Consider the following 26555-nt stretch of genomic DNA (forward strand, 5'->3'; position numbering starts at 1 on the left):
ATGATCTTCTGAGGTCCCTTCCAGCCCTAATGTCTATGAAATCTATGAAACCAGCGACGCCTGCGAAGTTCCAGCATAGTCTGCATAGACTGCAGGCCAGTGCTTTCAAGGATCTGGTTGTTGATGATCCATTTGTTAAACAATGGTTTAAATGGTATAAAACTGTTCGTTAAACTGGTTAAACAATGTATTAGCTATCCTACTGAAAATGTCAGTACAGATGAGACCCAGCAATTTAAGACCGTTGGTAACAGATTAGACATATAGAGCTAGCTATCTGTATGACAGCAAAATCAATAAGTACCTTGTCACCATTAGAATTTTATGATGATAAATCATTATCATCATCAATGATGACAATATCAATAAAAACAACTTTTAACAATAATTTTCAATAATAAGAAGAAGATTCAAGCGACTGTTGATTATGGTACTAGCAGATCCTGCACATTTTCTTGTACAGATCCTACTCGTTTTCTTCTCTTCTGTAATAATGTGACAGGATCTCTCAGTGCAGGGAGAGCAGTAGATGTGATATATACCTTGACTTTAGCAAGACTTCAACTTTTGACAGTTAAATGAGAATAGTTAATGAGAACATGACAGTTTCTCCCATGATGTTCTCATTAACAAGCTAAGGAATTACAGACTAGATGGAAGTACTGTAAAGTGGATACACATCCTTGGTTGCATCCTTATGCTCAGAGAGTAGTCATCAATGACTCAATGTCTAGTTGGGAGGAAGTGTCAAGTGGTGTTTCTCGGGGTCTTGTATTGCTCAACATCTTCATTAATGATTTGGGTGCAGGACTGACTGCATGCTTAGCAAATTTGTAGATGACACCACATTGGGTGAAGTTGCAGATGCTCTGGGGAGCAGGGCTAGGATCCAGAATGACCTAGACAGACTGGAAAAATGGTCCGCAATCGATCAGATGAGATTCACATGAACAAGTGCAAAGTCCTGAAATACTGAACTAGGGACCAAGTAACTGCATGCATAGATACAGATTGGGGAATGGACTGAATCATAGAAAATTAGGATTGGAAAGGACCTTAGGAGGTCATCTAGTCCAACCTGCTGCTCAAAGCAGGACCATCCCAGGCAAAGTTTTGTCTAGCTGAGTTTTAAAAACCTCCAAGGATAGTGACTGGCTTCCCAGAGGATCCTGCCCATGAGTTCCCTGAGCAAAACCAATTCTGCTTTTTGAAGTCCAGGGTCCTTATTCTGCTCCTCTCTGTCCTTCCTTTCCTCAGGATCCTGAACTCAATCAACTTGTGGTCACTGCTGCCCAACCTCCATAACCTCTCTGGGTAACTTGTTCCAGTGTTTTACTACCCTCCTAGTGAGAAAATTCTCCCTAATATTTGCGTTTTCAGCCTTGGGTGCATCCCCATCCAGCCCCATTGACTTGTATATGTCTAGTTCTTCTAAACAGTCCCTAAACTGGTTTTTTGTCACTGTTGGCTACTCAGTTCCTCCCCAAACTGTGCTGCCAGGTGCAGTAGTCTCAAAGCTGACCCTGGGTATGATGACTTAGGTCAAAAAGATATTGAGCACTTCAGCCTTTCCTGTATCCTATCATTAGGTTGCCTCCCCCACTCAGGAAGGGACCCACACTTTCCCTGATCCTCCTCTTTCTACTGACATACTTGTAGAAACCCTTCTTGTTATCCTTTATATCCCATTAGCTGCAACTCTAATTGCATTTTCACCTTCCTGACTATCCCTGGATGCCCAAGCAATGCTTTTATATTCCTTCCTAGTTGATTGTCCAAATTTCCACTTCTTATAAGCTTCCTTTTTGTGATTTAATTTACTGAAGAGTTCCCTGCTAGGTCACGCTGGGTTTCTGTTGTACTTGACAGTCTTTGTGTGCATCGGGATGGTTTGTCCCTGTACTCTCAGTAAGGCTTCTTTAAAGTACAGCCAGCTCTCCCAGACTCCTTTCTTCCTCAGACTGGCTTCCCAGAGGCTCCTGCCCATGAGTTCCCTGAGCAAAACTAATTCTGCTTTTTGAAGTCCAGGGTCCTTATTCTGCTGTTCTCTGTCCTTCCTTTCCTTAGGATCCTGATCTCAATCAACTTGCAGTCACTGCTGCCCAAGTTGCCATCTACTACTACATTTCCCACCAATTCTTCCATTTGTGAGCAGTAGGTCAAGACGAGCACAGCCCCAAGTTGGCTGTTCCAGTACTTGCACCAGGAAGGTGTGCCCAAATCTCTCTAAAAACTTCCTGGATTGCCTGTGCACTGCTGTATTGCACCCCCTCCCCCCCACACAGATGTTAGGACAATTGAAGTCCTCCATGAGAACTAGGGCTTGTGGTCAGGAAATTTCTGTTACATGTTTGAAGAAAGCCTTATCCCCCACTTCTTCCCAGTCTGGTGGTCTATAGCAGACCTCCACCATGACATCACCCTTGTTGCTCTTCCCTCTGACCCTAACCCAGAGACTTTCGACAGGCCTAACTCCAGTTTCACACTGAAGCTCTGAGCAATCATATGGCTTTTTTACATGAAGTGCGATTCCTCTTCTCCCTTGCCTGTCTTTCCTGTTCTGCACCACCAGTTTATATCCATCCATGACAGTGCTCCAGTCAGCGAGTTATCCCACCAGGTCTCTGTTATTCCAATCATGTCATAGTTCTGTGACTGTGCAAGGACTTCCAATTCTTCCTGCTTGTTTCCCAGGCTCCATCCATTTGTGTACAGGCAAGAGGTAACTATTCAATTGCCCTGATTTCTCAGGAAGTATGAGAATACCTCCTGTCACCCCCTCCTGTTTGATTTTCCTCCAGGTCTCCCACTTCACCACTTACCTCAGGGCTTTGGTCTCCAACCCCCAGGGAACCTGGTTTAAAGCCTTCCTCAGTAGGTTAGTGAGCCTGTCTGCTAAGATGCTCTTCCCTTTCTTCATCAGGTGGATGCCATCTCTTCTCAGCAATCCTTCTTCTTGGAACAACACCCCACAGTCAAAGAAGCCAAAGGCCTGCTGGCAACAACACCTGCACAGCCAGGTATTGCATTTATCTGCAGGATGCATCTACTCCTACCCAGGCCCTTTCCCCTGACTGGAACGATCAACAAGAACACAACCTGGGCCCCAGTCCCCTTCACCCGAGCCGTATAGTCACTTTTGATCTGTTCAGGGTCTCCCCTGGCAGTACCGTTTGTGCCCACATAGATGAGCAACATGGGATAGTAGTTAGAGGGCCAGATGGATCTCAGTAATCTCTCCATGCCATCTTGGATCTGGGCTCTGGACAAGCAGCAGACTTCCTGAAACAACGAGCTGGGTCAGCAAATGGCTCCCTCCATCCCCTGCAGAAGGCAGTATCCAACTACCACCATCCATCACTAGGTTAGGCTACTGCTAGGCTGCTGAGAAGGGCCAGGGGAATTTCATCAGGGACCATAAGCTGAAAATGAGCCAATAATGTGCTCTTATTGCAAAATAATAAAATAAATAAAAACAATTAAAACACAACAACATATTGGGTTGTATTAACAAAAGTGTTACTTGAAAATCATGAAACATTATTCTTCAACTCTATTTAGCACTGGTGAGGGCTTACCTAGAAAACTGTGTCTAGTTTTGGGCCCCACACTTTAAGGAAGATATGGATAGATTAGAAAAAGTCCAGTGCAGAACAACAAAAACAGTTAAAGGCCTGGGAAGTAAGACCTGTAAGGAAAGGCAGGAAAAGCTAGAGTTGTTTAGTCTAGATGAGAGACTACTGAGGGTAGATTTGATACCAGTCTTGAAATACTGGAAGGGTGATTAGAGAGATGATGGAGATGGGCCTTTCTCTGTGGCTGTCAGGAACAGGACTAGGAGCAATGGACTCAAGCACCAGCAGAGGGAATTTAGGTTGGAGATTGGGAGGAACTTTCTGACTGTGAGGGTGGCCAAGCATTAGAGCAGTCTCCCCTAGAGAAGTGGTAAAATCTCCATCCTTTCAATTTTTCAAGAGTAGGTTTGACACTTGGCTGGGATGGTTTATAGTCAGGGATGATCTTGCCTTGAGCAGGGGCCTTTTCAGTCGATGTTAGGCTGTCTGGCTGGATTAGAATGTTTCTACCAAAACCAAAATGAATTCAAGGGATTCCTGAATTGTGGTGCCTAAAACAGAATCATCATCAAAGGCTATCAGAAATATAACTTTATGGTAAATGAAATATAATTTGTGCATACCTCAAAAAGCAAGAGAGAGCTTCGACTGTTAGGTGTGTGAAAAAGCTGTCAAAAGATCCTCAATTCATTTTATTTTACAACTAAGAGAAAGCACCAAGATAACATGGAGCAAAATGTGAAGGAGGAATATGACTATTAGTGTAAAAAAAAAAAAAAAAAGTTCAGGGACATTCTAGGCTTTGGCTTGTCCACAGAAAAACCCTAAATCTTTTTTGTGAACTGAAATTTGAAGAGAAACATGGAGAAGAGAGGAGGAAGGGGAAGGGAGAGACATGACAAAAAAAATCCACCCCCTTATTTCCATTTTCTTTTACCAATTTAATATAATGGACTTTAGGACTGATGACATACTAACCTGGGCAGCTTGAAAGTTCATTCATAACCATGACACTGCTGAAGAAATATCAGAAATGGACATAGTCCATATCCAAAGCCATAAGCTAACAATCAAGAGACCTACCTACGTGGATTTCAAACCTCAAATGAAAGGTAAAAGGCAATTTTTTTTTTAAATAAAATATTAGGAATAACCAATAAACCTAGATAAAAAGTTACTCTGGCTAGAGATATAAAATTAGTAGGGGAAAAAGATCAACTATTTTGCTAAAGAGAATATTTTTGTCCTATTAAATCCTGTTGATTTGGAATGTCCTGAAATACACCTGCTTTGAAGAGCTACAATACAATCTGGATGCATGTGCAGCACATAGCCAAGAATCCAATGACTGAAACTAATTTTGTTCTGGGGATTCTGAAAAAACAACTCAGCAGCTCTGAAAAACAGTTTGCACAAATTAATGTCCAAAATTGGTCACGTAAAAGGGGTAAATTTTCATTCTGGGCTGCTCATTTAAAATTATGCCAGAATCCTAGGGACAAGCCAGAACCAGAACCAAGAGTCAGGCCCTAATCATGCTTGTTACTCACATGATCATTCTTCCCTTCTCAGCCTTCAAAATTTGCTGAGATCACATATTTAAAACTCAGAAGTGTGTAACTGAATGCATTGTATTGCCAGAAAAATCAAATTTCTAAATATTGCACAAAGTTTTAGCAAAAAAAATTCCTATGAAGCGCTTTTCACAATTACCTCTTCTCAAAATATTCATCTCTATATAGCACAGACTAAGCTTGATTTCTGTATACATCCTCAGGAAAGGAAGTAATCACTCCACATTCAAGAAACTGGCTCATTATTGTTTATCTTACTTTTGATAAAGATTTATCTTAGAAAATGGACACTTTGTGCAGAAAGTTTAGTGAAACAAAGCAGACACTTCAAATATGCCAGTTAATTGAAAGGGTGGCAATGCAGCCAAAGGCAATAAATACAAGAATAGATGGATTTCAGTTTTTTAAGTTGCCTGAACCAATATTGCATAGGCCTGACTTAATGATCTGGTGCTTGCTATAAAGTCTGATTGTATAATAGAATTTGCTAGAGAAAGCTTTAAGACAGTAAGCAGAGAGATTACCTGTTTTAGAGATGGCTTATGAAAACTGCATTGTTGATCACTGACTTAAACAGAAATTAAGAGTTTTAAAATCAGTTTACTCCCACCCCCGTTTAGTTTCTCTTCCCCACTCCCCACCCCCAAGATCTTTAGGCATTACTACCGAAAATATGCTTAAGCAATAAATCATGTATTTGCTCCCACGTGACTGGTATTCATTAGAGCCAAAGATCTCCAAGATCTGCCCCCAGAGTGTATTATGTTACTGAAACACAGAAATAGCTGCAATGCAAAATTTTGCCAGACAAAACCAAAAGCAAAAACAATCTCTCTCTTAGTTGGGAAGAAGAAAGAATGTTCATAAAAATTATGTTCCTGTGGAGTTTGATTTCTAATTAGGCAGGAACAGCAGTGCAAACTCAACCAAAGCAAAATATTATACACAAAATTCTTATCTAGAAACTTTTCTAAACTATAAATTCTTCTTGCCACATAAAATTCTTCTTTTAGCAAACCTTTCCTGGAATAGAATGAAAAGAAGTGCATCTCAGGTTTATCAGTTATTTAATTTTGCTTTGGCTTCCCGTTAAATGTCGTCTTGGTGTACTCAATGAAACAATCCATTTCCTTTCTGCTGGCAAATTGTTTTGCCTTACTGAATACTACAATCACTTTTGTGGAAGAGGTGACATCTTCTATTAGAGATACAAAGATATCTCGTGACATGGTGACTCAGCTGAATCATTTGAGTATGAAACAGGGAAGAGAACACTCAATTCAGCTGCGCAACATCTGGGTTCTATAAAGAGATGTGAAGTTTTTTTATGCTAAGTTTTTTCAAGGCTAAAGCAAAGACTGGGGCCATCAGAGCATTCAGAATGAAGATAGTGCTAATCTAAAGCATGTAATGCTCTTCTGCAGGACTTTGAAAAAATAACTTAGGTCAGCTAATTTTGCATCTCCACTAATTGTATGTTGAATATGAGTAAACAGTGACTAAGGAAATGTCAAAGCTATTCCATATCCTGCTTTCTCACTGCAGGGTTGGGTGACCGACATCTAGACAGGATGCCTGTAGTTTAAGCTGCAATAAGTCAATAAGCCTGATGCTGACCAGAGTAACTTAGTGACAAACTACACATGGCACTTGATTAAAATCACATTTATGATGTGCTATCAATAAGGGTGAGCAGGTGAACTACACTGAGCATATTACAGCTCCTTAAAAGAGAGGGAGCTAAGATCAGTATATGATAGGTTTTTAGATGTAGGTGTACGCATCATTTGCATGCATGTACCCAATTTAAACATGCAAATTGTCAGTGAACAAAAGGCCATCTACAAGATTCATTCTCTGCATACAGAGATAATTTCTAATTTGTATACTTTGGATAGTTTGCAATCATGAACGGTAAACCTTGACAAAGTGGCTACAAAGAAAATGTAGTAACAAGCAACACAGAACACAAAATTATGCAAGTCTTTATAGCCAGAATGCATAAACTTAGGCTCTCTCTGGGATTCTGAATTTAAGGAGGCAAGGGATGGAAATTGGCAAATATAAGCTGGCAGCAAAGGTTTTCCCCACATCTACAACACAGTGTCCATCTGTGCCCTTTTTGGGCAGGTATCTACATCCTTCAGGTAAACACCAGAAGATTACGCAACTTTTCTTCCCTTCCCACTGCCACCACTATTCCTTTGATGAGAAGATAAGGGCCATTGAGCTCCCTGCAGCCCCTTTGGGAGAGTAGAAATTATAAGGAATAGAGAAATGAGAGAATGAAGGCTCCTTCCTTTTCCTCTCTGTGCATCTCTCTCTCCCTCTCCCTTTCTCTCACACACACACTCTCAGACTGAGGAGGAAGGTACACAGAACTGAGTGTAGAAGAGCCAGGAAAAGAAAGAAGAGGGAATGTAAAAGGTAAAGTGTTAAGGAGCAAGTGGCAGAGAGGCAGTATTAATGAGCCTGAGTCATAGAGCACATTGAGAGAAAAAAAGTGCCAGAGGGAATGAGGGTAGGAGTAGTGGGAGAGAGGACGAACTATGGGGAAGAAGTATAGTGCTTAGAAGTTATAACTCGCCTATCAGTTCCTCATTTCTTTTACATGAACAACACAATAGAGTGAGGAGGGGGACAACTGGATGGTTATTCAGCAAGTATGAAGCAGTGTGAGAGTAATTTATCATACATAAGCCTACTAAGTGCAATATTGAGAAATGAAGTACTCGGATACTTCAGAGCTGAGTGTTTTATTTTTCTACCCTAAATGTAACACAGTTACAAAATTTATACATGTATATTGGGGGTGTGCAAAATGGGCCCTATTTGATTCCAATTCGGCCTAAAGCAGGGGCAGTGATTTGATTTGTTGATTTGGATCACTGTCCCCGATTATATTTGGCCAAATCCGAATCTGAAGATTTGATGCTGATACGGAGAATCAGCAGTTCGGATACAGACACAGCTTTCAATGTTTTTTCTGCAAACCTCGAGATACCAGTGTGGCTCACAAACACTGCAAGGCTAGGGCAGATGGAGTGTCCCACAAAAGCACGGGGAGGACCCCCTGCATGCTCAGCAGGAAACCCAGAAATGGACCAGAAATACTTTTGGTCCACTTCCGGGTCTGCCCAGCAGCAGGCTGGGGGGTCCCTTGTGCCCCCCCTGGTTTGGTGATCAGCTGCAGGGGTACCCTGGGTGCCCCCCCAGATCCAGGAGGCACCAGTTGCTGAGCCAAGGGGATGTGGGGGGAGGGCGCCCCCACACACTGCCCAGCAGACCTGGAAGTGGACCAGAAGTGCTTCTAGTTCACTTCTGGGTCTGCTGTCGAGCACACTGGGGAGCTCCCCCACACTCCTGTGGGATACTCCATCTGCCCTGGCATCGCAGCATTCATGAGCCCCCTGGTACCTTGAGGTATGCAGAAAAAAACATTTAAAGCTATGTCTATTTCTGAATCGCTGAATCTTTCCAAATCAATTTGGCGAGATTAAAGGGTCTCCTGATTCAATTAAGAGATTCAGCCACCAAATCAAATCAGGGACCTAAGTTTTGCACACTCTCTGTCTCTCACTCTCTCTTTCTATGGTTTTTTTTTTTTAATTATTTTGTTTTGTTTTATTTTAAAGCAGAGAGCCTATTGAGCATTTTCAGGTGTATAACTGTAACAGTGGATCCTAATACAGGTAACCTTAGTGCAGCACTCTAACCCACCTTATGATAAACAGTTGCCAGTTCTCATGATTTTATTGTATATCTCATGATATCTGGTGTGAGGGTGAACTCAAGGGCTAGGGACAGACATTCAAAAAGGCTGAGCCTGAATTGATTCAATCTTTGCTGTTTAGTCTAACCTGGCTAGGCTGAACTGGTTTGAAATTGGACAGACATTCTCTCTGGACTGAAGATATTCAGGCACATGCCTGCAGTGGATCAGGCTAGAAGCTGGGGAGCACTAAAGAAGCCCTCTCTTCCCTTCTGCAGGGAGCTGATCTGAGGGGGCCCTATCCAGGCCCTGGCAGGACTGTCTCATTAGTGACAGAGGTCTGCTTGCATGGTCCCAGGCTTTTCTCTTCTGGCTGCTCAAGGGGTGGGAGTGTTGCCAGCCCCCAACCCCAGGCTAGCACTCTGAGGCAAACGGGGGTGTGCAATGCATGCATCTGTTGATGATACAGAGCTTTTCAATCTCCCTCCTTGCTTCATCATACTGTCTACAGCAAACTGACAGGTGAGCAAGCCAGTCACAGGGTGGTGGAGTGATAGGGGGGTGATAAGTCTTTATCACTTAATTAGCAAAACAATAGCTTCTCCCCATTACTTCAGACTTCTTAAACAGCTTACCAGCTGACCTGTTGATAAGCTCCAAAAGCCCTAAGCAGTCACTGTTCTGTCTGCCTGTCCCAGTGAAACTGGAGAGAGAGATGCACCTTTCAGCATTAGCTAGCATACCACATGCCTAGGGTCTGTAGGGCTGGGGTCCTTACTGTGGGAGATTGGGGAGGGGGGAAGCCAGCAGACCCTGATGTGTCTGCAAGTCTGTGCTGAGCTCCAGCCAGGGCACAGAGGCGAGGGGCCAGCCCTGCTGTGTAGCAGAGAGACCTGCCCAGCCCAGAGAGCATGCCGGGATGCTGGGGGACTGTGATTTAACTTAAACCAGCAAGGGGTCTGGGTCAGACACTGCATAAACCAGTTTGACCCAAATCAGTTAAGTCTGGTACTACATTCAACCAGGTTTATCTCAAACTAGTTTCAGCCATTTTAAACCTATTTATGTGTACTGAACACCTGTTCTGTTTAAACCTGTTTCTGATCACTTAAACTGGCTTATGTGTAATGTCTGTCCCTAGCCAAGGTGTGAACAAACAAAGCCTCCAGAATATGCCTTCATAACTACTACTCAATACTGTGACTTTCTTAGAAAGGCGTTGCCTGAAAAGTAAAAACAAACAAACAAACAAAAAACTAAGGGGAAAATGAATTTGTTCTCTCATTTCAGAAATGTTTTTAGCAGGTCAGGCTGAGGCAGGATTCCCTAGAATAGTGGAATTGCAATTTTGGATCTGAGTAATCCAGTAGCCTGTCTTTGATAGTGGGCAGCACTAGATTCTTAACAGAAAGATAACAGGGCACTTTTACATGTGATCCAGGGGTTGGGGCAGTGCTTCAATTACAGCAGCTCCAAGAGCCGCTCCAATTAAAGTGCCACTGCATCTCATGCAACAGCATCCCTACATTTAAAAATGGCAGTGGGGCACTTGAACTAAAGCTCGTTCGACAGCTTTAGTTCAAGTGCCCCCGTCACCATTTTAAAGCATGGGTATACTAATACACAAGATGCAGGAGGCTGCTGGAGCGAAGCAATTGTCATGCTTCAGCAGGCTTGGTTAATCAAGTCTGCTTCGATGAACTGGATTTCCAGCATGTCGCAGCAGCCACCACGCTCATGTACAGATGCCCGCAGAAACTCCATAATTAGCAGAGTTGGGATAAGAATAGCTGTAAGGGCTTTATCTTCCCAGTGACCCTTAATTATCCTCAACCTATTTGGAGCTACAGGATAGCAAATTACTGCACAAAGTACCCAAATTAAAGTGAAGCACAGATTTATAATGATGCCCAGACCCCTTTAAGTTGACATTAACTTAGAACCTCAAAAGATAGACATTGTCTAATATTTTCCCTTTCAGTGTGCATTATTCTAATTCTATCATTCACCGTGTTGTCCATTCTGTTAGATTAAATAGGTTCTCTGAAGTTACTCACCATCTTCCCTGGACTTAATCAACCTAAATATTTGTGTTGTCTATACTTTTTTTAACTCACTGTTGTTCCAGCTCTTTTCCAAATTACTAATTTATTTTAACACTCCAGTATTAGTATAGAACCTTGAGATCCTCTGCAATTATGCTTTTGCCATGGTAAAAATTGATCATTTATTTCTATCGTTTGCTCCTTTTGCTAAACTTTTGATTCACAAGAATATGTGGAGATAGAAGTTATAATTTAGAGAGGCTCCTAACAAAAGTCTGAGGGAGTTGGGTAACTAAGAGATAGTCCCTCAGTTAAGTAGCCATTTAGTCAGAAACAGATTGCATAAGTCTGCAGAAGTTGCCCACTGCTCCACAATTAAAGTTTGTTGTTCTTCCCATTTGTGTATGTCTATGTTTTTGAATCTGGCAATCATTATATGGTGTCAGAAGTGGCAAAGATGACAGAACTTAAGAGAATTTCAGATGCAAACTGAAAGAACTGGACTTTAAGAGTGAGTGGCATAATGCAGTCCTATGGAAAGACAAAGGCTGCCATTAGTGACCTTCCTGGACACTTAGGGCTACTACAGATGTGCAGTGAGCTGACTCCGATACTCTGGAAATCCAGCATGTTGGAGCAGACTCGATTAATCATTCAATAAGCTTTAGTTCAAAGCGCTCTGCTGACATTTTTCCGTGCAGGGGATGATGATACATGCAACATTCAGGTCATTTTAATTAGCATGGCTTGCTAATTAAAGCACTTCCTGCACCTCCCAGAGCACGTGTAAAAATGCCTTTATTGTCTAAGTAACATGACAGTCAATCAGACGTTTTGCAACTTCAACCTACCCTGCAATATAGCAGAGAACTGGAGAGTATTCAGACAAAAGTTTGAGTGGTACCACCTAGCTGTCACAGGGGCAGAAGAGAAAAATGACAAATTCAAATCCTCAGTCTTTTTGCATATTGTGGGGGAGGAAGCCCTGGCTGTTTATAACACCTTAAACTTTACAAAAGTCCAAAATTTGCAGTTAAGAGTAATGCTGTCTGAATTTGAGAAGTACTGCATGCCAAAAAAGAATGAGACTCTTGAAAGATACTGATTTTTAAATGCAAATAAAATGAACAAAATATAGATTGCTATATTACTGAACTGAAGAGACAGAGTAAGAACTGTGCTTTTGGGAACTTGACAGAATCTCTGATTAAAGATAGGAGTTTTTCTGGGATTGCAGGCACTGCATTCCATGAAATGTTATTGTGCAAGGGAGACTTGTCCGTAGAAAAGGCAGTCCAAATGTGGAGAGCAGCAGAGCTGAATACACCAAAATGGGCCATTTATGCCACAGGTTTTCAACCTTTTTGGACCAGTGTACCCCAGCAGCTGGACACGGAGTAAAAGGGGATGGGGGGAAAGGAGAGGTGGGTGGCCGAACATGGAGTGGTGGCATCCTCTGCATGTGAGCTTCTCCCACCCCCCCGTATCCGGGCAGGCAGCACCTGCACAGCACCATGGGATGGTACATGGTGGCACTACATCCCTACCCACCCATGCATACCTCCTAGGGCCTTCTCAAGTACCCCTGCAGGTACGCATAACCCCAGTTGACAACCCCTGATCTATGCAACAGTCATGAAAGAATATAGCCAGAAAAAGCCACGTCACAGTGGAATTTTCCATTGGCAAGGAGACTTTAAGGGAGAAAGAGAAAAAGGGCATTGAAACTGTGGAAAGCAACATGACCTCAAACGTACTCCATTTGGAAAACTCTTGTTTTAACTGTAACAGGAAGAACCATTTTGCCAAGTGTTACAAATCCCAAACACAAAAACCTCAAGTGCATACAGGTGATAGCATACCAAAATAATTTTATACACACATGATAGAATCAAGCAAAATCATTGAGAGGGACTGGATTATGCCAGTGGAAGTGCAAGGAGCAATGATTTCAACTAAATTGGACACTGAAGCTCAGGTTAATATTTTACTAGAGCACCAAGATTGAATGTTAAAATTAAAATCAAAAGCAAGTCCAACAAACATCAAAATATCTGGCTATTCAAGAACAAATACACCTGTGAAAGGGAGAGGCACTGCTAGCATCCAATATAAAAACAGGGTATAGAAGCTCCCATTAATTATGGTATGGAGGGAGATGGCACCTTTTTTGGGTCTGGCACCTTGTGAGAAGCTGAATCTAGTGTTAAGTGTTTGCTTGCAGTACAAGACACAACATTCATGCCTCTTCATTGACTGTCTTGGCCATCAAGGCCCAAATCTGGACAACCTTATTAAGAAGAAACCATTTGTTCCAGAACACAAGAAGCAACCATGTCCTTGTGGGAAGAAATGTACCCACGGACACAAATGCAAATACTATCATGCAGAAAGAAGAAATCAGCCTCAGCAGTTTGCAGCTTTGTGCCACATGTAAAAGCACACCAGCCAAAAAAGGTACAAGCCAATCCAATCCCAGTAAAAGGACTCAAGTCTATCAAGACTTGGAGGAAAAAAAAACTTACCACCAAAAACAAATCAGAAATTAGATCTGATACTTTGTCAGTCTGAGAAGAAAGTGAAACCTGAAAAACTCACAGAGCCTTGCTAAAAGAGTTGCAAAAAAGAAGACATAGAAAAATAAGTGATATAAAGATTCACTCCAGAGTGAAGTGCTAGTAACCTCTCCTCTGTAGACCGACAGGTGTTAACTGATTTAGCAGTTGTTGTTAAAGAGGGAAGATGGTGTGATAGAAGTTATAATTTAGAGAGGCTCCCTCATAGGAAACTGAGGTAGCTGGGTATTTGGAATATGATCCCACAGTTAAATACCAGGTAGTCAGAGACAGACTTGCAAAGGTCTGCAGAAGTTGCCTAGTGCTCCACAGTTAAAGCTCCACGCCCCTTCTCTTCCTTCCCCTCCCCTCCTGCCCACCACAACAGACTTATCAGCTTTAACTTTTCTTTACTGGCCTTGTGAGGTTCCTTTTCAAAGTCTCAGTCTGGCACTGGCAACCTACAGCCTGCATGTCAGATCCAGCCTGCCAAGCAATTTCTTCTGGCTCATGAGGCCCAGATATTTGCATTTCAGCAGTGAGGGGATTCAGGCCACAAGCACCAGCCCACCTCTGACTGCTGCATTATATCAGTCTGCTACTCCAAAAATGTTGCTGGCCCACCTGATCTGAACAGTCAATCAATTATCTTTTTATCCACTACTGACACTTAAAAAGAATTCTAATAGGTTAGTGAGATACAGTTTTTCTTTGCAGAATCATGGTTACACTATATATTACGATCTTCCATGTGACCTTTTGCTTTATTTTTAAATGAATTTTAAAGGTACAGATGTACTGCTTACTGATCTGTAATGCCCTGGGAGCATACCTAGAGCCATATTTGGATCTATTTTAAATTCTTTCTTCCACATCTTTGGCATGATAGCTTATTTTAATAAAGAATTCACATTAGCCAGCAGTTTAGCAACTTCATTCTCTATTTGGCCATATTCCCCCTCAGAGGCAGAAAAATCTACAGTGCCATATACGTGGATGGAAGACTATAATGTTGAAAAATCCGTAAGTTTTGCAACCAAAACTGCTTTGGCCCGAATAGTGCAAGTAGTGACATGACACTGTGCGTAGACCTGCCAGCTCATAAAAATGCTCAAATATAGCAGCTATTACATTTAGACATTATGTTCTTCATAACGACATTGTCCTAATATTAGTCTCAAAAGAAGTAAGAAGTTTGTTGGACTGCCCAAGACACTTCGTTTCCTTCAAGTTAAAAATCAAAGAATATTTTAGGTTTATGGAAAAGGATCTCGTTACAGTGATGAGTGTAGGAGCACAACAAAAATGTTGGCAGGATGAGATACTCATGAAAATGAACATTCATCACCACCTCTGGAAGGAATTTAGGACAAATCCATGGTATCAATTTATTCTTGATATAAACTAACTCATTATGAGCTGAGGTTACAGCAAACAGGAAAGTGACTTTCCATTTAAGAAACTACTGCACTCTAAGTGATTCAGAAGTTTATCAGTGTTGTCAGGAACACATTAAAATCCCACAAAACAGAGGGGGGTTTATAACAGAAGATTTCCAATATCTCAAACATCACATGAATCAGATGACTATGGTTGCAAAGACACTTTTGTCTGGAACATTAGAGGCCATAAGGGAACAAGGCATCAAGGGAACATAGATGGAATTAATCTTAAAACTAATCTTAAATTAAATTGGTTAAGTGGTTTTTGGGGATGGAGGGATGGAACATTTAAAAGTGATCACACGGGCCTAAGTCATCCTAGCTTTTCTAATTAAAGCTTCAATGTATTCTGATAGGCCAGCTGAAACACCTGCTCAACACAAAATGCAGCTAGAGCTCTGTTTTCATCAGGAATCAAACTTCTAAGGGAAGGATTCTAAGGGTAGGATGCAGTAAGGTATTTTGGTTTCATTTACCCATCTATGCTGAAACTATCAGGCTGATAGAACTGACCACCAGCAACAGCCATAGGATTCAGAACAGTATTTGCCTGATTCACCATGAGGTTATTGGGTTCATTAAGGCTAGAGACAGACATTCAAAAAGGCTTAGCTTGAACTGATTCAATCTCTACAGGTTAGCCTAACTTGGCTAGGCTGAACCAGTTTGTAACTGCATGGACATCCCCTCTGGACAGAAGAAATGCCAGAACATGCCTGCAGTGGCTCAGGTTAAACACCAGAGGACACTAGAGCAGTCCTCCCTTCCCTTCTATACTGCTGAGCTGAGGGGGGCGTGGCCAGGCCCCAGCAAGACATTCTGATTAGGGAGGGACTCCCTCCCCTCGCTGCTCTTGAGCAGCCCAGCAGGGAGTTGATAACATAGCATTTAATCAGCCCATCAGCAAAGCAAAAGCTTCTCTTATTAGATCAAGCTCTTAAGCAACTTTTTCCCACGAAGGAACTAAGAAACATTACCAGCTGACCTGCTGATTAGCTCCAGAAACCCCTAAGTGGACACTGTCCTGTCTGTCTTACACAGACACCTCTCAGCATTAGCTAGTATACCTCAGGCTGGCTATGGTCCGTGATGTGGGAAAAGGGAGCGGGGAACCTCTGCTTGGGGGGCGGGGAAGGAGGGGCATGGGGAAGCCAGGCAGATGCTGCAGTGCCTGCCGTCTCTGTCAGAGCTCCAGCCAAGGAGCAGAGAGGAGAGGCCAGCCCAGCTCTCTGGAGCAGAGCTCCACCCAGGGCTACAGATCATCTGGGATACTAAGGGACTCTGGTTTGAGTTAAAGCAGGAAGGGGTCTGGGACAGACATTACAAAAACTGGTTTGACCCAAATCAGTTGTCTGATACTACATTCAACTAGGTTTAATCTTAAACTGGTTCCAGACATTTTTAAACTGGTTTATGTGCACTGAACACCTGTTCTGTTACAGGTTTAAACCAGTTTCTGATCACTTAAACTGATTTATGTGTAACATCTGTCCCTAGCCTAAAACTTTCTCTTTTGGTCAGAACCTTTGCTACCAGGAATTCAGGATGCTGCCCTCTTCCTTCCCCAAAGCATGAAAAACACTAGGCCTGTAAAGAGTGGCAAGTATTTGATTCTGATTCGGCTGATTCAGAGGGACAGCGATTTGATTAGGTGATTTGAATCACTGTCCCAATTCGATTTGTCTGATCTTCACTGATTTGGCCATAGACTAAGCAGGCAGCAGCCCCTGAGGATGCTGAACATAGCTGCCTCTAGCTGGCAAGTCTGTTGTGGTGGGCAGAAGGGGAGGGGCAGGGAGGGGAGGGGCATGTGGGGTGCAGATCAATGCCCCCATAGTGAGGGAGGGATTGGGCCTGGGGCTGGGAAAAGGTGCCCAGCTGGGGCAGGGAGACACGAGACTTGGGGAGGGGAGCTCTTGCCTCTGTGTACTGCCGTGTGCCACCAGTCTGAGAGCTGCTCTTACTGGTGGCTCCTCTGGTAGCTCTCACTGCCGGTCCAAGAAGGCATGGGAGCGGGCGTGTGCCCCTGGATTTGCATGGGGTGAGCTCGGCTGGGCTGTGCTCTGGACAGGTGCTGGAAGGCGCTGGGAGTGGGGGTTATGGCATTCCGCCGCTTGTCCAGCTTCCCCATGCCTCCCAGACAAGACGTGGATCAGGGAGGGGTCAGCAGCAGGGTCTATGTGGAATTTTAAAAGGTGGCTGCAGTCCCCTTACAGTCCCTGATCCACTGTGCTCTGCAGGCAGGCGGAGCCAGGGCTGCGCTCCAGGCTGCAGCTGGGGCTAGCCACCAAGAATGCAGCCCTGGTTCCACCTGCCCCGCAGAGCGCAGCCTGGCAGTGGGCAGCTGGGGGTAGCCTCCTGGAATGCAGCCCAGCCCAGCTCAGCCCACCCCACACAGATCCGAGGGCACACGCCCACTCCCATGCCCCCCAAAACCAGTGGCGTACAGTGGCAGAAGCCCCCCTTTCCCAAATCCCATGCCTCCCCGCCCCAGCTGGGCAGCTTGTCCTAGCCCCAGCCCTAATCCCTCCCTCGCTGCTTCCCTCCCTTCCCACCCACCACAACAGACTTACCAGCTGGAGGCAGCTGTGTCCAGCATTCTTGAGGACTGCTGCCTGTTTAGTCTATGGCCAAATCCCCAAATTGGCACCAATCTCTCTGAATCAATCTGGAGACTTCCAATTCAATTCGGAGCTGTTAATGGGTCTCCCAATTCAATTCCGATTTGGAGATTTGGCTGCTGAATAGGGCCGAATCTCCTCCGAATTGAATTGGCTACCGAAGCTTCACACAGCCCTAAAAAGCTCCCCTTGCTAACGCTGTCTTTTCTTGGTGACATTAACAAATTTCTTGTTTAGGCATTTTGTGAAGTAATTCATTGCCAGTTGCTACTCTACTGAAGAAAAAGCTAACCCACATGAGTATCCTCCCATAACTCAGACTCACTGTAATGGGGACTTCATTTGCTAGGTAACTGGCAACCAGGAATACTTTGAAAGATATGGAATGCTCTAACATCAGTTGGGCTTTATAACAGAAAAGGCCCAAAGCTTCTCTGTTTGTTACTGTTATGTCCTTCTAAATCAAAGTTAGGTCTCTGAAGGGGCTTTTTTTTTTTTTTTAAACAGATTTACCTTAATTTCCTGAGCATTGATATGGAGCTGTTTGAGAAATCAAGCAAACTAGGCCTAAAGCTGCTGTTCCTAGGCTCTCCATCCATCTGCTTTAGATAATTTAAATCATACTTACTGGATACGTGCTACGTTTGACTGTATGGAATTTGAATGCTAAATCCTAAATGGAGATTATCTTTGGTTCATCACCACACCAGAATGGCCCAGAGGTCATCCATCACAAATTTCTTTTCTTTAGCCTAGGACTTGGAATCCACTCTAATAAACGTCAAATTCTGCCACATTTTCTGTCTGCCAGATTTAGAATACTCATTTTCCTTTGAAATTGGAACCCCATTATCTATTCAGTCCAGCTCTATGGATATGACAGTACCTTTAGAAATTACTAAACCAACAGATGCTACTGGTATTTAGAGAGACTGGCATCACCTAAGAAACATTTTCTGACCTTTGGTGTGAAAGACGTTATAAGGAAAACATGTTACTGCACCACATAGAAGAAGTATTCAACCCAACAAGCAGCAGAATTCATGTGGTTTGTTGTTAGATTTTTAAAATTAATTTATCTCAAAAACTCTTCAAAAAGTAAAATGAAGGAAGAACTTTTAACATTTGCTCCAGTTATTAACATTAACACACGTGTGTCATGTTGAACTGTATTTCTATGTAAAAGAAGTGCTCCAGGCACTGATTAAGTAAGCTGCATTCAAAACATTTTGCAATCTTCTTAACTTTCAATTTAAGAAGAGTTCACTAACTGAGCTTATGGATAAATCTCCGATTTATCCGATTTTGCTTTTGGTCTAAAACAAAGGAAATACAACTTCTGGAGCTGACAGGAAAAAGTAACAAAGAAAGAGTCTGCAGGAGAACGAGAGTAGATGCCTGTGGGGGGAATATCTTAGAATCTACGGTAAAGTCATACTTGGCAAAACTCAATAGATCTGGTAAACATCAAAGATAAATTTTAGCAGGATAATTCCATCTAGTACCATTAAAAGAAAAATGGGACCAGCAGGGTTACCAGTGAAAAACAATGCCAGGCCTAATAGCACTGATCTACCAGAAGCAATTTATTATGACACCAGAAATAGCTATTTTCACAGTGGATGCTTGAAATGAAAACTTTAAAGCTTCTTTAAGTCTTGAGCTATAGCAAAGTATTCAGCCAGCCAGCCAAAATAGCTGAAGGGAAATAGGAAGGCCACATATGGAACTAATTACTCACGTAGAGGCTATGACAAAGAACATTTCTCCAGACTTTTCATGGGGGCTTCACTTTCAGGAAGTAGCTATAATTACTGTTCAAGTCTAGAGCAGCCTGCATGCTGCTGACAGTTCCAAGAAAAAATGAACCTATTTGCCCTTTTCTTAGTCTGAAATGCCAAAATATGAAGTACAACCAGAGCCATTAAAAAGAAACAAAATAAGCACCAACTTATTGCATTAGCTTTTCAAATGCAATTCTTTTTACAAATTAGCTTTTGCAGCCTTTAAAGAACTGCAAATTTTGCTTTTACATTAATTTGCTCTCTGTTGGCTGCTATGAAACTGTACATCTTGACTTTTTACAGCTTTTCCATACTGGGGCCCACTTCCTGCCCAGTTGAAGAAAAAAATCTGGCCTGAAGATGAAATGACTGCTTAACATTACACTAAAACATCTGGTACCATTTTATACACAGACCCATGTCTGAGAGCAGGCAATTCTAGCGGTCTCACCAGCGGCACAGTGCATACCCAAACCTCCCTAGGGTGACATCATCCCATATATGGACTCTCAGGCCCAGCCCTCCCCCTTTTCCTGGTCCTAAATTCATTGCCAGATCCCCAGTCTGCTGCAAATGTGCCACGTCAAGACTGGAAATCACAGCACTTCAGTGTGTTTCAGTGAGTGCTGCAGAGTTTGAGGGAAAGCTGAACAAGACCCGTGGTGCAGGAAGGCAGTTCTTCCCAAAGACTAAAAGAGGATTTAAAATAAATAAATAGAAGCGTCCGGAGATCCTGCTCCGTCGCCCCAGTGTTCAGACTACCTGTTCAGGACAATGCTGTTGTACAGTAGTCTGCACATTGGTTAGACTGGGCAAGGGAAAGCAACGGCATGGACTATTGGGGACGCAAGTTGCGCTTGCCAAGGAGAAGACAGTTATTGCTCCTTTCAGATCTCATATACAGTATTTTTCTTCACAGGTTTTGCACACTAGGGAATAAGAAACGCTAAGGGACACTGAGAAAAAAGGAGGACTTCAGAATAATGCGGGAAAGACATTCTGGTAAGGCCTACTTTGGAAGAACACCTGGCCTATAACCTGACGAACCTAGGTGATTTCCCCTCCCCCATCCTTCCAATCATCACCGCAAGAAAGATGGAGCTCTGATGATTTACTAAAACGTATGCAAGAAACAGAAAGGTATAATATATATATATATATATATAAAAAAAAATAGAGAGAGAGAGATAGCTATAGATATATATAGATATAGACATATATTACCCAGAGAGGTGTACCAGTAACTTCCTCTTTTTCTAACTTAAAATAAAGCTTGTTTTTCCCCAAACTAAAAAGATAAATTAAAGGTTTTGTAGATTGTGGCATTTAGTATGGATATATAAGGGGGAAATGAATAAAAAAAATGCAGGAAAAATACTTGATAAAAATACGGATTTTAAATAGCTCCTGTTATGAAATATAGCTTTTATGTCAATTTAAAGACACTATTTCTGTTTTTTAAAAATAAATCAATACTTAGGAAATGTTTGTTATGTTATTAAATGAAAAACACTGTTAAATATTTCTAAAAGTGCCACTGCTGGAAAAACTGTACTTTGATTTTAAATGCAGCTGAAAACTTCTTTGCAAATAATATATAGCATATATTCTAACAAAAAGAAGTAAAAGCGACAAGTAAATATAGCATGATGCATCAATAGGCTTTTGCCACCAGAAAAACTGAAACCTCTGATTGGCAAGTAAAATTTTTCCTGAGAACAGAGACTGAAATGGTAAATAACAAGTGAAAAACAAAACCAGTAGTGTAAGGTCACTATAAATGTCTGGGCATTGTTTGCAAGAGATCAGCACCAACTGATGGTTACAGGTCTCTTGTCTATACTGTGCTTTGCTGATATTTCTTCTAGCATTCAAAATGATAAGTTACTTTGTCTCAAATCCCACTGATAAAAATGGAATTTGTAAACGAATGCAGAAGTTTTCTTTGGTGAGTTTCCAGCTGTCCTGGTAAGGGAAAAAACCCCTCAGGCTAAATGAAATCCCTATGGAGAGAATAATACAAAAAGTCTGGGATGCAATTTGATACCAGCTGAACTTCAGAGTCAGCTCCCTTAAAGTTAATACAGATAAACTCATACAACTTCAATTTAAAAACATCTATATAATGATCATTATTTCTTGGGAGATTTTGAATTCATGTATTACAAACAGATACCAAAAATACAACTAACATTGTAATTAGAACATGCAAATAGAGATTTTTTAAATCAATCTTGATACTATGATTTTTTTTTAAAACATATCCAGTATTACCTTTCTCAGTGCTCTTTCAAAGATAAGTAAGAGCCCTTTGAGGAGCTATAGTTATTCAGCTTTAGCTTCACAGTTCCTATACTGGTGATCAAACTGCTTATAAAGCAAGAATTATCACTCTTATTTCCCCTACCTTGCGTCATAGTTTGTGTATTTTAACTAAAAATATAGTTTTATTATATACCTTCTTTGGTTCTATTCCACAAGAGATTTTATCTCATCTTTGGCACAGAAGAAATATTTTATTAATCGGTTACAATGTGATCAGAATTTTGTATTCTTGATCTTTTTTAGAAAAAGTGATCAGGAAAATAATAGCACACGTTTCATGCAAAGTTGTTAACAGAAATAAGAGGCAACAGGAAAAGCAGACAAATGAAACTGAATTCATATACATAAATATTTCTTGCTTCTAATATAAAAGTTGTTTTAGGCATGGCGAATCTGAAGTTTCATGGCTTGAATTTTGTTTAAGTGGAAGGAAATACGTAGGCTTTAGAGTCTTTGCTCCACACTAAGAAATTTGCTCAGCTAGTTTCAAGGGAAATATGCCCCATATGAAGATTTTTCCTGGGTTTTTTTTTAATAATCACTTTTACATCTTTCATAGCTTCTAGAGTAGAATCACAAAGCCAGAAAAACTGGAAGCCATTCAATGAAAGCCAGTTAAGTAAACTAATACTAAGTTAAAGAAAACTGGAATCGACTTCTGCTAATTAGGAAAGAACAATAAATACATGCCGAAAATGTTTCTCTTTCCTCTTTACCATTTATTTGCATGCATCTTTATATATTATAATCCTATGTATTTAGAAATTATTTCCTCCACCTCCACCAGTCCTCAAAGTTACATTTTTAGACTATATGGTTGAAGATACAGGGGGGCCCCCTTGGTGTGAGTTTTGGAAAAAAGGGAGGGAGACTGCAGTATGCAAATAATAGGAAAAGAAAGACTGTATTGTTTATAAGGGACAAGGAAATACCTACTTCAGTACAGCAATCAAAATGATTTCAAAATATGAATTAAAGTAACCCTTCTCTTCTTGAAAAAAAACAAACAAACACAATTTGAGTTGAAACAGCCTCTAGTTGATTTTAACCAGCCAGAGAAAAAGAATCATACTTTTTATTGCAGACATTTGATTTGATACTATTATGGAAAGAATATTTATGGGAATCTGATTATAAAAATAAATTATAAATATGCATTCATAGAAACACACAGCATCAATAACCAGACTATTACAGAACAAAGAAACAACAGGATTTGCACAGACTAGAAATATTAATTGCCTTTTGGTAGGGATAAATTAAAAAATTTAGACAGTTTCATGGTTCCACAACTGTACAAGCAGTCAAAACGATTGCATATAGTAGAATGTCTGATGTGAAAGAATTTTCCTATAGATAATACAACAACAGAAAAGGCAAATTAAAATCAGTACAACCACCTATTCACCACTAGGTCAGTGTTTCTGTACAATGGATCAGTTAGACAAGTCATTTTCTTTAAAAAATAAACTACTATGTCCAAAAAAGTTAGCACAGGGAGAATGGGGGAAAAGAAAAAATAGTATATTTTTTAAGATGACGAATCATTTAATAAAAAGAAGAAAAACAGGAACTAAAGGAAGCAACTCCTTGACCTTACAGAAATGAAATAAAATTCCAGATAGACACATTGAAAAAAATGCTCAAAAAAGCCACTGAGTCTTCACCCCTTTGTCAATAAGTTGCATGTTCTCCCTCCCCCGTTAGGGCTATTCCCTCTGGCTAATGTGTTTGTCTTAGCCAGATAGACTAAAACACTACCACCTTCCCCCACCCCCCACACACAAACACACTTCTGCAGACCACCCAAGTATCATTGCTATGTGGGAAATGCTATGAGCAAAAAATAAAAAAGTCAAATATCAGCATTTTTCAAACTTCTAGACATATTAAATAGTAAAATACAATAGTGTCAGCATTACGGAATCAAATATATTAATCAGAATGTGAAATATATAAAAAAGGTCTCATATGTCCTCCAAGATCCAATTTCTTTACTTAAAAAAAAAAAAAGTATTTTATTTTAGGAATAGCGCTTTTCTCATCTCCAACTGCATATTTCAACCTTACTTGCAAAGAACTCTACTTATTAGAAATGTGCTGCACAGAAAATTCCAAGTTAAAATAACATTAAGGGTCAGGCTTTTACCTACAAGAGACAGGAAATACCAAAATTGAAGTTGGAACTCTTTTTATTCACTCTAGCGTGCTTTAGTACTGCATTATATATAGTTTCTTTAAAACGTATATCACCCACTTGAATAGAGACCAGTACATGTTGCAATTGCATAAAATTTCAGTCTCAACTCAGTTCCATAGCTACCAACAGTTAAAGTCAGACCCTTCAATGTTATTTTAATATAGGTTTGCGTAGTAGTCTATGAGGTTTTTTGCCTCTGCATTCCTATGCTTTCATAATATATGTGAAATATTGATTTACTTAAATCAAACCATATTTTATTAATTCCTTTATCATATATTGCACAAAAAATAGCCACTTACTGTACAATTTTTGTAAACATGCAACAAGTACCTTTATAAAGTATATATTAACCAACGGACTATAACAGCCTGATCATGAAGTACTAAGTGAAACGGTTAGTTTAAGAACGAAATATACTCTCCTCAGTTCCACTTATTAAAAACATCCAACCACATTATTCTATTCAGTCTCCCTGTGTTTGGTCAGTAATTTCTAGAACACCACCAAGTAACTCACCTCCTTTTATCCTCACCCTCCCAACCCCGTTCCACAGATACTTGCTGCCCATATTAAAGTGCCCTGTGCATTTAGGGTTTGATCCTTTTGTGCTATTGGTTCGAAGGGTGGATTGTTCGGGCCTTTTTTCCTAGACAGTTGTTCTTTTTTGGAATGCCGAAACAATAGGAAGACACGCTTCTAGGTTTTTCCTCCAGCATAAAGATCCTTGACACATTTGAGCACCAAATCCACAAATGAAAGCAAATGAAACTTATAATTAACAAATCATTTTATGTAGTTTTAAAAGCATTTCTGATTTATCATTTACTTTTCATGAAAGCAATGAAGTAGTCGACATTATGAACTTATCTTTTAAAAATGTCAGGCTATTGGAGGGCAAAAGTACAACCTTAAAAGTACTCAGTTGTAATTTCACTTGGAATTCCTATAATATTTTAAACAATAGTTGAAGACATTACACATCTATTGTCTTAACTGAAATAAATTATACATGAAGTTTTTGGTCGTGTTTTTTTTAATATACCTAAATTTCAACTTGCAAAGTTTAAAGCTGATAATGCATACATTTGAAACTAGCCTGTTACTTAAAGCAATATAGAAATTAGGGCCAGAATAGTAGAATAGTTCATATCTATCATGAAACTTAAAAAACAAACAAACAAACAAAAACACCTGAAAAATATCTATCTTGCATCCCTTTAATAAAAATCAACCCTATTCTAGCCAATGTTCAACCTGGAGTAATTTTTTAATTCCTTTTGTTCAGTATGGCACAGGTTTTAGAAAAGTCTAAAAATACAGTTAGAACGACCTCTGAAAACTACTCCTGCTGGCGCTAGTGAGCAACAATGACTTAAGAAACCATGATTTGTATTAAAAAAAATATGGAACGTACTTTTTAATCCAACACCGTTTTTATTTTTTATTGTTTAACATACGTTAGGCATGCTCAGGGGAATTTGAAATTAAACTGTTATATTAAATGAATTATTAGTAAACTAAGCTCCTTTTGAATGTTCTAAAACAAAAGTCTCATATAACATCAGTTTCACTTCCAGCATATTCTGCCTTACTGGGTTGCTTCCCTTTATACAGAAAGATTTTTTTTTTTTTTTTTTTTTTTACATGCAAGCTTGTGGTACTTATCTGCTCCTAGAAAATATGTACTGTGTAAACATATCCTTTATCTTGAATGTCAGTATTTCTGCGTTTCTAAGAAGAGTAAAAACATCTGGTTAAATCATGACATGCTGTGCAATTACAGTATGTAGGCAAACTTTTGTATGAACTGCATTTAAAATAAACCATGATTTAAATCATTGCTCTTTTAAAAACGTTCAGTGTGGCCATTCTATTGAAATCCCATCTCGTATAAATGTCAGCACAACTATTATGTAACAAAGGCATATTTTCTGAATAAAATCAAATGATGTACTTGTTCTACAGCTCCCTAATGTTTTAAAGTGTAATTCTGTCATGTGTGTTCCCTGCCCCTACAAATTCCCTAAACTTGGAATGGGACAGACTGATTCTTATCAGACGGTGAGGAAAGGACCCCCTGATGGATCCAAGGGATTGGCTGGACGGAGTTGTCATGTGTCTGCCTGTCTACACTTGCTGTGCAGAACATCCACTCACCTGTACAGCAGGCACAGACAGGCAGTCACATGACAACCCAGCCTGAATGACAACCAGCCAATGAGAGAACAGCTCTGACAGACTATAGCATCTTCACCAAGAGCTACAGCAAAGAATCATTTTTGGATTTCAGTCTGTTGGTTCAATAACTAAAGTCATGTGTACTTTTTATTATTATTAACTTGGTCATAATATTGAAACCCAACCAAAGTAAGATGAACGGTGCCTATAAAATAAAATAAAACCCACTGCTGAAATTTTTACTGTGCTTTCTATAGTACTCTTTTCCTAGTTGTTCTGATTAACTAACTAACTATGATTTTTACTTGTGCTCGGCTTTGCGGCACCTTTGTAAATGGGAAGATAAAAATACATTTCTCACTCATACTTTAATAACCATAAATTAATTGGTTACTCATTTTTATTAAATTATGCAACGTTTGCATACTTGTTAATCATACAAAAGAGAAAGTCTTTCTTTAACTAGGTAATTCTATACAAAAAAAAGATGCTGTTTGACTTAGAATCCTTCTCCCACCCCATCCTCCCCTTCACTAATCAA

At 40.5% G+C, this 26555-nt stretch overlaps 1 protein-coding gene and 1 long non-coding RNA gene across 14 annotated transcripts in view; one reads left to right on the forward strand and one right to left on the reverse strand.

Annotated features, from left to right (window-relative positions):
- Positions 1 to 26555, reverse strand: part of DNM3 (dynamin 3) — a 330309-nt gene that overhangs the window by 158452 nt on the left and 145302 nt on the right. The gene's annotated exons all lie outside the window — the stretch shown is intronic.
- LOC109307104 lies at positions 19563 to 26256 on the forward strand. The gene is made up of 2 exons (XR_002100166.1): positions 19563 to 19927; positions 20228 to 26256. It is a non-coding gene; the product is annotated as an uncharacterized LOC109307104 (long non-coding RNA).

This window comes from Crocodylus porosus, unplaced genomic scaffold (genome assembly GCF_001723895.1).
Source record: "Crocodylus porosus isolate Cpor-Errol unplaced genomic scaffold, CroPor_comp1, whole genome shotgun sequence".
Taxonomy (NCBI): domain Eukaryota; kingdom Metazoa; phylum Chordata; order Crocodylia; family Crocodylidae; genus Crocodylus; species Crocodylus porosus.